The sequence below is a fragment of the Nelumbo lutea genome, chromosome 1 (genome assembly GCF_056320005.1).
Source record: "Nelumbo lutea isolate HS-2025 chromosome 1, American lotus-T2T, whole genome shotgun sequence".
NCBI classification, from domain to species: domain Eukaryota; kingdom Viridiplantae; phylum Streptophyta; class Magnoliopsida; order Proteales; family Nelumbonaceae; genus Nelumbo; species Nelumbo lutea.
In genome coordinates, this window is record NC_142684.1 from 21,728,809 (window position 1) to 21,741,008 (window position 12,200).

A 12,200-nucleotide genomic window follows, 5' to 3' on the forward strand; every position below is an offset into this window, starting at 1 on the left:
GACAATTGCTTTCTTTGTATTTCATTTGTCTGTGACCACTAATAAGTAATATCAAGGAAGAAACTGTTTGTTATTTTTTTCAAAGTGAAGAAGCAGCTTCATTGATAATAACTGATGGGTACATGCTTTTGAGAGGCTGAGTTATATGAGATAATGAGTTGACCTTTACATGCAAAATAAGCAAAAGGTGCGACAGTTTGTTTTGTTGTCTATTTACCAGTGGAGCTTTTCGATCCATATTGCTGGCTTACTGTTGGAGGTAAAAAGCTGAACTAGCTTTAGGCAGTCTGAGTAGATTATTATAGTCCTAGCAGAAAGTTGTGAAGCTGCTTCAACTCCAATTGCTAGGGCTCTCAGTTCATCTTGTGTGGAAACATTCCTGGGGTGTTGGATGACGAAAGAGCATCCTGCAGACGTGGACAGGAAACAAGAAATCATACATCACCTACTTTTCACATGCATATATTGCTCAGGCAATATGGTGTGAAGCACGGATTGGAGTTACTCCTTCAGTGATGGAGCAAAAGCCATTCAATTTAATCATCGAGAACTGGCTAAGTCTGCTCCAATCTCAGCTTAGCAAGCAGGAAGTTTCCTGCTACTTTAGTAAATTCTGTGTAACAGCGTATTTAATTTGAAAATCAGACTCTCCAACCCTCATAAATCATTAATAAATCTCAAGAATATATGCTGGAAGCATATAAAACAGTATCACCGCAACCACATGCACATCATTGATGGCTCATTTAATCCTGATACAGGCTCTAAAAGCTACAGAGTAGTTCCTCCCGTTGAAGCCATTTGGCACATTTATCTTTGTTAGAATGCCTTCCCATAAAGCTTTCCATATAAATACTTGGCATCTGTATGGGATTTTTAGATTCCAAAAAAGCTTCCACCAGAAGTGTTGGCCTGAGGACGAGGCTGTAATAGCTTGAAGTTGTCTATATGATGACTGAAAACAAGCCTAAGTTTGCTTTCTTCCATATGATTTGATCTCTTTCAAGATCTGATTGTGGGTGGGTTTATTTGTCTTATGTGGCTTATGATGTTTTCATTAAAGAGCTGTTGTAGCTTTTGGATATCCCATTCGCCTCTATTGTCCATGAGTTCTGCCACCTTGGGCTTGTGATTGATGGAAGAATTGCTTAAGTTTTGTGGTGGAATTCCGCCAGCTAGAATGGGAATCCAGTGGTTTTCTAGGGCTGAGATGGAAGTTCCATCTTTTATTGGTCATAGAATATTTGGTTTGAAATGTGGAAGCAGATTAAAAGCTTGCTTCCACCATTTGGAACTGTTGCTGCTTTTCTTTGCATTTAGAAGACTAGTCTTTGAGAAATACTTCTCTTTGATTATTTTGCACCATAGACTGTTCTCCTGTGACATCAGTCTCCAAATTTGTTTGCTAAACATTGCCTTATTCATCATTCTACTTTGCCTGAACCCTAGTACCCCTTTGAGTTTTGGAAGGCAAAATTTGTTCTTAGGTATGGTGTGCCTCATGTTATGAGATTTGGCTTACTCCAATGGACCGTGGAGCTTGTTTGTAAATTTGTGAGGTACTCCCATAGTTTCTTCCTTTGTTGTCTGTGTGGATGCCCATAGAGTAAGAGTAGGTGCCAAGTTTGACTGGGGGGAAGTTGGTTACTTGTAGTTTAATGAGGTGGTTTTGCGTTTGTAGGACTGACATGTAGGCAGAAACCGTTTGCTATGCCTCTATGTGAGTGGGATTGCTTTAGCAAGTGGGTTATGAAATTATGATTGTTGAATTCAACTACTAGATAGTCATTCATAAGCTTCTTTACTTTTCAGAATTAGATTGATCAAAATTGTAATGAGAGAGAGAGAGAGAGAGAGAGAGAGAGTTTTGGTTGCTAATTTAAGGGAGTAAAAGTCCACCTCTCACATCTAAACTACCTTGGGCCTTGATGTCTTACCAAGAAAGAGTTACGAGTACTGCCTATTTAAACCAAGAATGGAGAATGTGAGATTACACTGATACTACTATTATCTAGATTATAAGTTGATTCTTTGTGAACATCCTCTTTTTAAATACATGTTCTCATTTAGATAATCTCTGAGTTGCCTAGTTAGCCTAATCGAGGGGAGTGAATTGGGTTCTAAAGGATTTCTCCCCAATCAAAGTCTTATAAAACTTTGAGTGCAATACTGATGAAATGGAAGGCAGTGTATGCAATGCAATTAACAAGTAAATAAATAAAGTAAATCAATTGCATTGTAAAGCAGATAAGGATTTATAGAGGTTCAATCAAACTTTGGCTTACGTTCTCTCCTTAAGCAACCTTTTGAGAATTTTCATTAAATCAACTGAAATTTTGGATGTTAGAAAAATCTTAAAATAGGTGGACCTTCGGGTGTTAATAAGACCTGATGTAATTGGATTTACGGGTGTCAACAAGATTTGAACCCATTGCACTTAAAAATGCCAATAAGACTTGAATGGTTGAGCTTTTGGGTGTTAACCAAATTTGAACAATTGGGTTTCTGGGTGCCAACTAAACCTTTGAAGCTATTCAAGTTTGAACACCCTATTACAACAAGATAATAAACAATTAAAAATACAAATAATACAAAATTCCTCTTAGCTTGATAAAACTGATATATGCAAACTATTAAAATGCAAGAGTATGCTCAGATGCTATAGGCTCAATCACTTGAAGAGATTTAAGAAATTTCAATGAGAAACAAATAAACCTAAAGGTTGCACAAACTTTTCTCATTTGTATGAACTGATTAAGTTTAAAAATCTCTTCTTTTCTAAAAGCTTTTGCTTAAAATTTCTCTTTTCACTTGGTAACTTTTACAATTTAAGCTATTATGATTTTCAATTTAAAACCACTAATTTATAATGCTTGAGACAAATAACCATTATAAGTCTGTTAGGAATGTATCAAACCAAAGTTAGAAATGTTCAGAACAAGTTCCCATCAAAATTGAATGCTTACTAGAAGAGGAAAGAGCCATTAAGCCTTCGAACAATTAGATTTATTCATTAAGTAGTAGTTCTCTTATGTAGTAGTTGACGACTTCCTCTTGATAGTTGATTACTAGTAGATACCTAGCCTCAGCTATGAGACATAGTCAACTATAGCTTATTGGTAGTTGACTATCGAGTAGATGTTAGAGTGAAACTATCTTTGGTTGTTATAGGTAGTTGACTATACATATATGGGTAGTTGATTATTGGGTGAAACTAGTCTCTACTGTCACGAGTAGTTGACTATTGCTTTAAGGGCAATCGACTACTGATATCTATTAATCTTAGAAACTCTGAGTTTATGACTCCCAAGGTTTGGAAATCAACTACATAGGTTTCCAAGCTTAGGTGATTGTTTTTTTTTTAAGTACCACAAAAGAGTTCGAAAACCCCTAAGAACCAAATTTGATTTTAGCCATTGGTCTCTAGGGTTCGGTTAACTAAGTTAGGTCAATTCTTAATGATTTGATTTGATTTTACAAATGATTACATAAACTCTTAAGAAATAAGATACAATAAAATACTGAAGATTGATGCTTATTTTTTCTAGCTCTTTGTAGCATTTATTTTCCCTAGAGAGTTACTAGTTAATAGACAGTTGCCCAAATGCATTTCATCATAGTTTGATTCTTCATAATGAATTGTTAATCATTTTACCACAATAGGAATTACTTGACACAACTACACAACTAACATCATTTTATTAGTACTATCAATGAGTTTGTAATCACCAAAACACATATGGTCAACATGGACTTCCTCAAAGAGACCTACAATCTCTAACAATACTGTGAATCCTCTTTTCCATTTTCTACAAGTTTTACTCAATTTCTCACTTAAGCTCTTGAGAAAACCTTGGAGTTTTGTGCCAAAAATGAGAATGGTTAGCTCTATTATAGTGGGAGTGAATACCCAATAGAAATTGAACTAGTTGATAGAAAATTTACACATTATTCATATCAACATGTACAGCATTCTAATTACAATCAAACTTGAAAAAGGGACGATTTTCATGACTTTATAAGGTTTTGTTTAAAGAAACTGTTAGGATTATGTCTTATTTTTTAATCATCAAATTAGGTTGTAATCTAATGCTTGGTGTAGTCCCTCATTTATGTTTGGGTTTTATGTATAAAAAGGTTATTTTGTATGTAGGTTTTTAAGAAGAATGTTTACTCTTTTTCTTGTTAGAGAGAAAAAAAAAGAGAGGTTGAGAAAAGAATTAGAATGCTCTTGATGTAAGAATGGGGTTTTTTTTTTCTCTTATTTTGTTCTTTGGATTAAAAGTGGAAATGGAGGACAAGTATACAAGGGTTAAGGGTTGATTTGACTTGCAAGGGACAAGGTATTGTGTATTGTTTCTCATTTTTTTTTCTTTTATAGTAAAGAATGGTTTTCATCTTTCCAATAAATATAGGTAGTATGACCGAATCAAATGCAAATCCGTTATGTTCTTACTAGTGTTTATTTTTCTTTTGTCTTTGATTTGATTTTTTTATTTTTGTTGCTATTGGATTTTCTTGGTTGCTATTTTATTTCAAATGCTTTGCAGTTGTATCTTGTGGGTGATTGTTATGAGCCTATCAAATTGATATTGAAACCGCTAGGTTGGTGTTTATTGTCAAAGAACTACTCAACCCAAAAGCTTAAGCTGTTAGGTGAGGTCTTTGAAGATGTTTTTATTCTCTAAATTGCCCCTTTATGTGAAAGCCTATTTGGCGTGAAACATAGACAAACACAAACCCACCCATACCTTGTGTTAAAATGTAATTAATTATAATAGGAGCAGCCATGATCGAATTGTAGACCTCTTGGTTAAACAAAGTTCTAATACAATCAAAGGTGTTATTCAACCTTCAAGCTTAAGATGTTAGGTGAGGTCCTTGAATATGTTATTATTCTCTAACACACTCCCTTAGGTCAATGCCCATCAGACTTGGAGTGTGGTCAAGCACAGGCCCACCATACCATATGCTAGCTGAAGTTTAATTAATTACAATGGGGCAATGAAGATCAAACACTAGACTGCTTGGTCAAACATGCATAGATACCATGTCAAGGAAAATCTTAAGCTATTAGATGAGGTCCCTGAATTGGTTTTTATTGTCTTATACACCCCTTACACAAAAGCCTATAGGGGCTTTGGGTTTTGGTAATGATACCACTATAGATCGGCCATATGATATTTGGATTTGAGAACAAATCATAGCTAATAAAATCTGGGAAATACAGACCCATTTGCTTAGGTCTCTCTAAGATTATACGGCTAAATTAACCGAAAACAATTAAAAAATAGGATTAGAATTGTATACCTCCTAAGCCATTGCTACTTGTAGAACCACCACACATTTTGCTTTTCTTCCTTGGATCTACAATAGATCTGAAACCCATCTCCTTGCTTGTCCTTCATGATCTGCAATTTCAAGAGATCACATCAGCGCCCCACATGCACATCTCAGCATGCACTGGGAACATCTCCTGTACTTGTCATTGGGAGATGTTCTCAATACACAGTTCGGATGTACTGTGGGGCGTCCATAACCCTGTGGGGTGCCAACATGAACTCCAATCTGAAATCAACTTCCACCAAGAGATTTCCTTGGCCGTTCAAAGGCTGTCTCTTTCTCCTCAAGTCTCTCATTAGTTTTCTTCTCTTACAATCATGTTGATAGGAATACTACATAGAGTACTAGAGTTTAGAGAGTGAATAGGGCAGACTAGGAGAAAGAGGTCCTTCCCAAGACTTTTGGTATTGGTAGTTTCCACCTATCAAGGAAACTACTAATGATATGGAGTTAATATGGGGAGAGAAATCTTGTCCCAATCGTCCAATATGAGCCCTTGGGCGGTTTTGATCAGGACTCCAACATGGATCATGATTCACTATGATGGGCCAATCCATGTCCTACTTGAATGAATTTTCTAACAATCTCCACTTGGCCCAGATAGTGGACATAGAGAGAATAAATCAAATGATGTAAAAGCATTGGGCTTGATTAAGGCTAAACTTATAATGTGTATAATACACCTAATGACACCACTTAGTAAATTGCTAATATGGTAAAGCACTAGGAGAAGTTGCAGCAGTGAGTCCTTGTTTCATTGTTTCATTGTTGGTGTCTTTTTGGTAGATGTAGTATGTTAAAGAGCCCTATAAATGTGTTTTAACATAGCTCATATAAATGGAAAATGAAGGGTATATTGTTTTTTGGGAAATATGAAGAGGAGGCAGTTGGATAGGTATTACTTATCTGGGTAAGTGATACTCATCTCCTAGATAGGTAAATAATTTTTCCATTTGGTTGAAAGTTTGACAAAGGCCTTGCTTATTTTTCAAGAGGTCACTTTCCTGGTTATGTACATTAACCCATGTTTTTTTAGTAAAGTTTATTCAGGTAAATGAAGCTCCCTATAGCTTTCCCATGTTCATTTGCCTCATCCACTTTCCCGAGTAAGTTTCTGTTTTATTTATGTTTTTTAGTTTTTCCATTTTTACCCATTGGGCTCAATGAGTTTGCAAGGAGAGGAGAAATTCTTGAGCCCTAAGCACGGGTATTTGTATTTTAGCATTTACTCTCCACTTGGGAAACTTAACTTCCCAAGTTGAGTAGGGTATCACTTACCTGAGTAAATGATACATGGGAAAACAATCTTTACCATGGGTCCCCCATGAATTTGAAAAATAAACACGGGTATTTTGGTTAATGGGAACCACAATCTCATTGACCAACTCCCCTGTCACCCTTCAAAATCCAAACAACAAACAAAGCCTAAATGTGATAGGATAAATTTGTCCATTCTAATAATGACTTTTTGTGGGTAAAAAATGTCATTGTATAACTTATCTAGGAATCAAAAGAAGACGGATGAGTGAATTTACTTGGGTGAATTCACTTACCCATAAATAGCTTCCTAAAAAACAAATGGAGTATAAAAGAGGTTGGTGGGGGGTGAAACCATAGTTTGAAAAGCATTGAGGCACATGCCTCAAGGTGAGGTGGAGCCAAAATGCTTGACATCAAGCGCCTTGCCCCTTTTCCAAGAGGTAGGGATGGCAACAAGGGCGAGTTTGGGGAGGATTTTGTAAATTATCGATCCTACCTGCCTCCCTAAACCTCCCAACTTGTACCCGCCCCAAAACCATAATTGGTTGGATTCTGAGAATCCAAACCCTCCCCACACATGAAAATGCAAAACCTTCTCCAACCCTACCCTCCCCACATTCAAGGGTAGGGCGGGTTGAGTTTAGATATTACTTCTAATTTATTATTATTTTTTATTATATATAAGAGCTAAATAAGTAAAATAACACAAACAAACAACAAATTTCTAATTATTTGATTAAAACATGTAAAAACACAAACTATCAATTATCTTTTACATAAAGTTCAAAATATTAGTAAATTTAACACCCAATACGGGTTAGGGAGGGTTAGGTTTAACCTAATACCATACCTTACCCATACCCGTACGGCATGTAGAATCCCAAAACCTGACTCCACGCTAGAACCCATCCTTCAAGAAAAAGAACCCCACCTTGCATGAGGTGGTTACCCATCGGGTAGGATAGAAATTGCCATCCCTACCAAGAGGCTATTGCCTCTATTTTTGAGAAGCTTATGTCTCACTACCTTGCGCCTTGAATTGGTGAGGTGTAAGCCTCATGCAAAAAAATTAAAACTGGAAAAAAAGGAAAAATATTATAAATTAGTTATTGTATTTCTTAAAATTCAATAAAATTGATTATTTACTTGTTTATAAATAAAATAAAGTAAGTTATACTAAAAAAATTTCCTAATACTTATTTTAAAGCAAAAATATGTCAAATTTTTTACTTAATTACTAATGTACATGTTAGAATAGGGCTTCTTTTCCCAAATCTAATCACAATAAACAAAAATATCCTTGTACAAACAAATTTTGGTTTAGATTAGGGGCTTCACCCCAAGACCCCCAACCAAGTTAGACAGAACCCCCTCTTTTACTAGCTTTAATTCTTCATTATTTATAAATTAGATTATATTGACATATCTAAAATATGTATAAATTAAACAAAGTTATTTTTTCTTTAGTAAAAAGGGGTTATAAATGAAAAACAAATTTAAGAGAAGGAACATATTAAAAAAGAACATAATTTAATAAAAAAATATATATAAATTAACTATGTAAGAAAAGAAAAAATATATATAAGGACAATTTTGACTTGTTGCATATATAATAAACTATGAAATATGAAAATTAAATAAATTTGATAATTTTATTTAGGTAAATTGTTACCATAAACCATATGATTAATTTTAAGAGAAAAATGAATACTAATATAAAAATTCCTATACAATAAGTAAATTATACCCTTATTGCACAAAATATTGCAAATAATTTTAGTATGTATATATATATTAATTAAATAATTTAGATAAACAAAGTTATAAGCATAAAATAAAATAGAAAATAAAAATTTGAAAAACATAATGTTCATATTAATATATATAATAAAAAGAAAATATGTAAATCTGCTATAAAATGAACTAAATACGTGTTATATACATACATATACATACATATACATACATACCTACATTGTATTTATATCAATATTTTAAGACTTGCACTGAAATAAAACCCAGATTGTTCTCTATGTTACTGGTTAACCGGGCTGTTTGCCCTTCCAGCCCATCAAACGATCATTTAATTGGGACCCAGAAAAGCCACCGGTTCCCGATTTTCACAATCCGACCATTCGGTCTGGGCTGTCTTAAAACATTGATATATATATATATATATATATATATATATATATATATATATATATATATATATATAGATAGTCTTATACCTCAAACTGCCTTGCCCTTTTGACACCCAACCACCTGGTTCCACCTTTAGCCTTTTAAAACATTGACTATTGAGACTGAACTATAGGTATAATGTTTTTGAATCGTCATTTACCCAGATAGTTGGACCGTTTGGTCTGGAATTTGTCAAAGCAACCAGTTCCGTTTTACTCCTAACCCATTCTTGGGTTAAAAAATGTTGACTTTGTCAGAACTGACCTGGGTGTTTGAACCTTTGGCTCGTGACCCGGGAAGTGGTTCATAGTTTAAAAAAGTTGCAGAGAGGAGTGAAACACAAGACCTCAGATTTGAAATCCAGTTTGAAACACAAACTCAGATCTGAGATCCAGGACAAAGAGAAGAAGAAGAAGAAGAAGAAGAAGAAGAAGAAGAAGAAGAAGAAAACTACAGTACAGACGTTGCAGAGAAGAGAAATCAATATGAGAAATCAATCTCAGATATGAGATCTGAGATCCGAGAACTCAGATCTCAGATCTTAGATATGTGTTTGTTGTCGCTGCCTCGCCCTCGTCATTGCCATTATCATCGTCAGTGAGTGCATCCTCCTCCTCCTCCTTTTTCTTCCCTCCTTCCCTCCATTTCTTTTCTCCTCTTTTTTTTTTTTTTTTCCTTTCTCCTTTCTTTCTTTCTTTCTTTCTTTCTTTCTTTCTTTCTTTCTTTTCTTCTTTATTTTTTTTTTCTTTCTCAGCCGACAATGGTCTCTTCTCCATTCTCCTTTCTCATATAAACATATAAATATTTGCCCTAATGCGAAGTTGCAAACCGTTCAAACCATTTGACCCGAACGGTTGAACCATTGACCCAGAAACTAGTAACTAGAATGGTTCCATTTGTGGGTTGGTTTTTAAAACCTTGGTTAGGTATTCCCAACAGAAGTAATGATTCAAACGCCATGTTTGTGTTCTAAGGTGAATGATTTGGATAGAGAGGGAAACATGCGGATTAAGAGAATGGCTATTTGTCTACATTGCTGCAACTAAAGCTGCAAACGGATTGGATCGGATTTGGTAAGGGCATATCCGGTCCGATCCATTAAGAAAATCTGATTGATCCAAATCCGATAAACATCCACCAAATTTTTAAAAGCATGATTCAAATTTATTATTGGATATCCCATTTGAACCTGAATCGATTAGAATTACATTTATATTATGTAATATAAATAATATATTATATTATTTATATAATATAATAATATATTAAAATATATAAATAATATATATAATAACTAAGTTATATATAATATATAATATTTCATAATTAACAGACTGGATCAGGTCACAATAGATTGAATTAGCCAATATCCGAATTCGATCCATGATCGGCTTTTCTGATCCGATCCAATCCGATGTATTGAGATAAAGAGGGATATCCAAATCTGCATCTTAACGGATCGGTATCGGATTCGAATTGGACCGAATCTCATCCGACTTATTTGCAACCCTAGCTGCGACACGGTCCACGCCAGAAAGGCAGAAACGATGACGTTAATATTGTAACAGCTATGGTCTATCATTTCTTATGAGTAATGTTTCTAGAAGGTAGGGAATAACTCGTTGAAAAAACTGCCAAGCATGCATGGAAACTAGAACATGGAAGAAAAGAAACTAGCCTCCTTTCTTCATTTCGCTTTCCTCGTTGGTTCCTTGTTTATAGTCAAGCAGAAAACAAAGAACCAACGCTATTTTAGGTTTTGATAGAGAATGAAAGAGAACGAAAGTTGAGAGGAAGTTATTAAAAAAAAAAAACATGTAAAATTCTTTAAGTGCTTTCTCTCAATTTTCTCTCTCTCTCTCTCTTATTTATTGAATAGTTGAAAATTACCCTTGTTTCAGGTATCATGTCCCACTATGAATTGGTAGAGTATTAAAGGGAAGACAAGTCTCAATCGTAGCCAGATCATTCTGGGCCCACAACTAGCCACATACCACAGGGATATACTGGTTAAAAAATAAAAAATAAAAAAGAGTTTCCATGACCAGACAATCCAGAGACCTCCCAATGAAACGCAAACATACCAGTTGATGTGATATTTTGTTTTTTCTACCAAACACCGATATAATCACATTTTATTGGGATGTCTCCACAATTGTGGGTGGTCACAGTAAAATGCGATCTCAAAAAATCCACATAAAAATATGATTGATGACTATGTTTGGTTTCATATAAAATAAGAGAGAAATAGAAAGTTCAGGTTTGGTTTGGCTTGTGGGATAGGATGAGAAAAAGAGAATATTTTAAAAATATTTCTTTTTCACTTATTTATTTTGAGGGAAATAGAGGAATGGGATGAAAAAACGTAGGATGTAAGACCCCAAAATTGTGTAATTGGGATCACACCAAAACAATGCGACCCCGGTGGGAAAACTCAAGAGTAACAACGAACCAACGACGATGAACCAGTGACGGTCCTTTCCCCTTGGTCTCTCCACTTTCTCTCTTTCTCTCTCTTCCTCTCTTTCTTCTTCCGCTCTTCTTCTTTGTTTTCGTTTTTCTCCCCTATTACCATCGATCCAGGCACTGTTCACTGCCTTCCCTGTTTGACCAGAGGAGGTGGCGGTGGCAAGAGAACTAGTGCGAGGGGCAGCGGCGATCTGCTACCATTGAACTGTTAGACAGTTTTGTATACCCTTAGCTTTAATCAAGATAATGTACTTTATGAGTTTATTGTAAATGAATAAAAGTGCATATTTGATTCATGTTCCCTTGGTACGTTTCTGTGTAATACCCTTAAACTGGACACTTAATGAGACTCGTGTTAGTTTAGAATGTTCACAGCCAGTGGGTCGGTCTAGGGAGACCTATCCTGACAAGGCTGACACTGTGGTGCCACCAAGTCGGTTGGAGTGGCCTGTCTCAGCTGCCAGGGTGAGACCCTAGGCACATACAGTATATGATTAATTGAATCCTTGAACTGGACCAGATTTCCAGTATTGCCCTAGACCTTGGAGATTGATGGGCGAAACTAGAAAGTTACACCCGACCCCTAGACTCGATTATGATACTGCACTAGGTGTCGGATTGAGCTGTCTTTGATATATCAATCGGTGAGATCCTTAGCAGGGGTCAAAACCTGGGTATGTTGGGACAGTCTGAGAATTCATCTGAGTGGGTGATCATAGTGATAGGATCAACCCCTTTGTCGGACAAAGGTAATGATCGGGGATGCACTCTCACTGATGGAAACCAAGACTGTCGGTAGCCGATTTCAATCGTTGAGATTTAGTTTGCAAAATATATTTTATATGAGATATAAATGTATATATATTATGGTTTCTAAATGGTTTGCAAAAGGTTTTAATTCCCGGGATCCATATAAGCAGAGAGTGCAACATTGTTCCTTGCAG

At 35.4% G+C, this 12,200-nt stretch overlaps 1 long non-coding RNA gene across 1 annotated transcript; it reads right to left on the bottom strand.

Annotated features, from left to right (window-relative positions):
- Positions 1-64: 64 nt before the first annotated feature.
- LOC148873900 (uncharacterized) lies at positions 65-5,531 on the bottom strand. Its single transcript, XR_016104507.1, has 2 exons — positions 5,311-5,531; positions 65-407 (listed from the first exon to the last, which is right to left on the bottom strand). It is a non-coding gene; the product is annotated as an uncharacterized LOC148873900 (long non-coding RNA).
- Between the last annotated feature and the right edge of the window lie 6,669 nt (positions 5,532-12,200).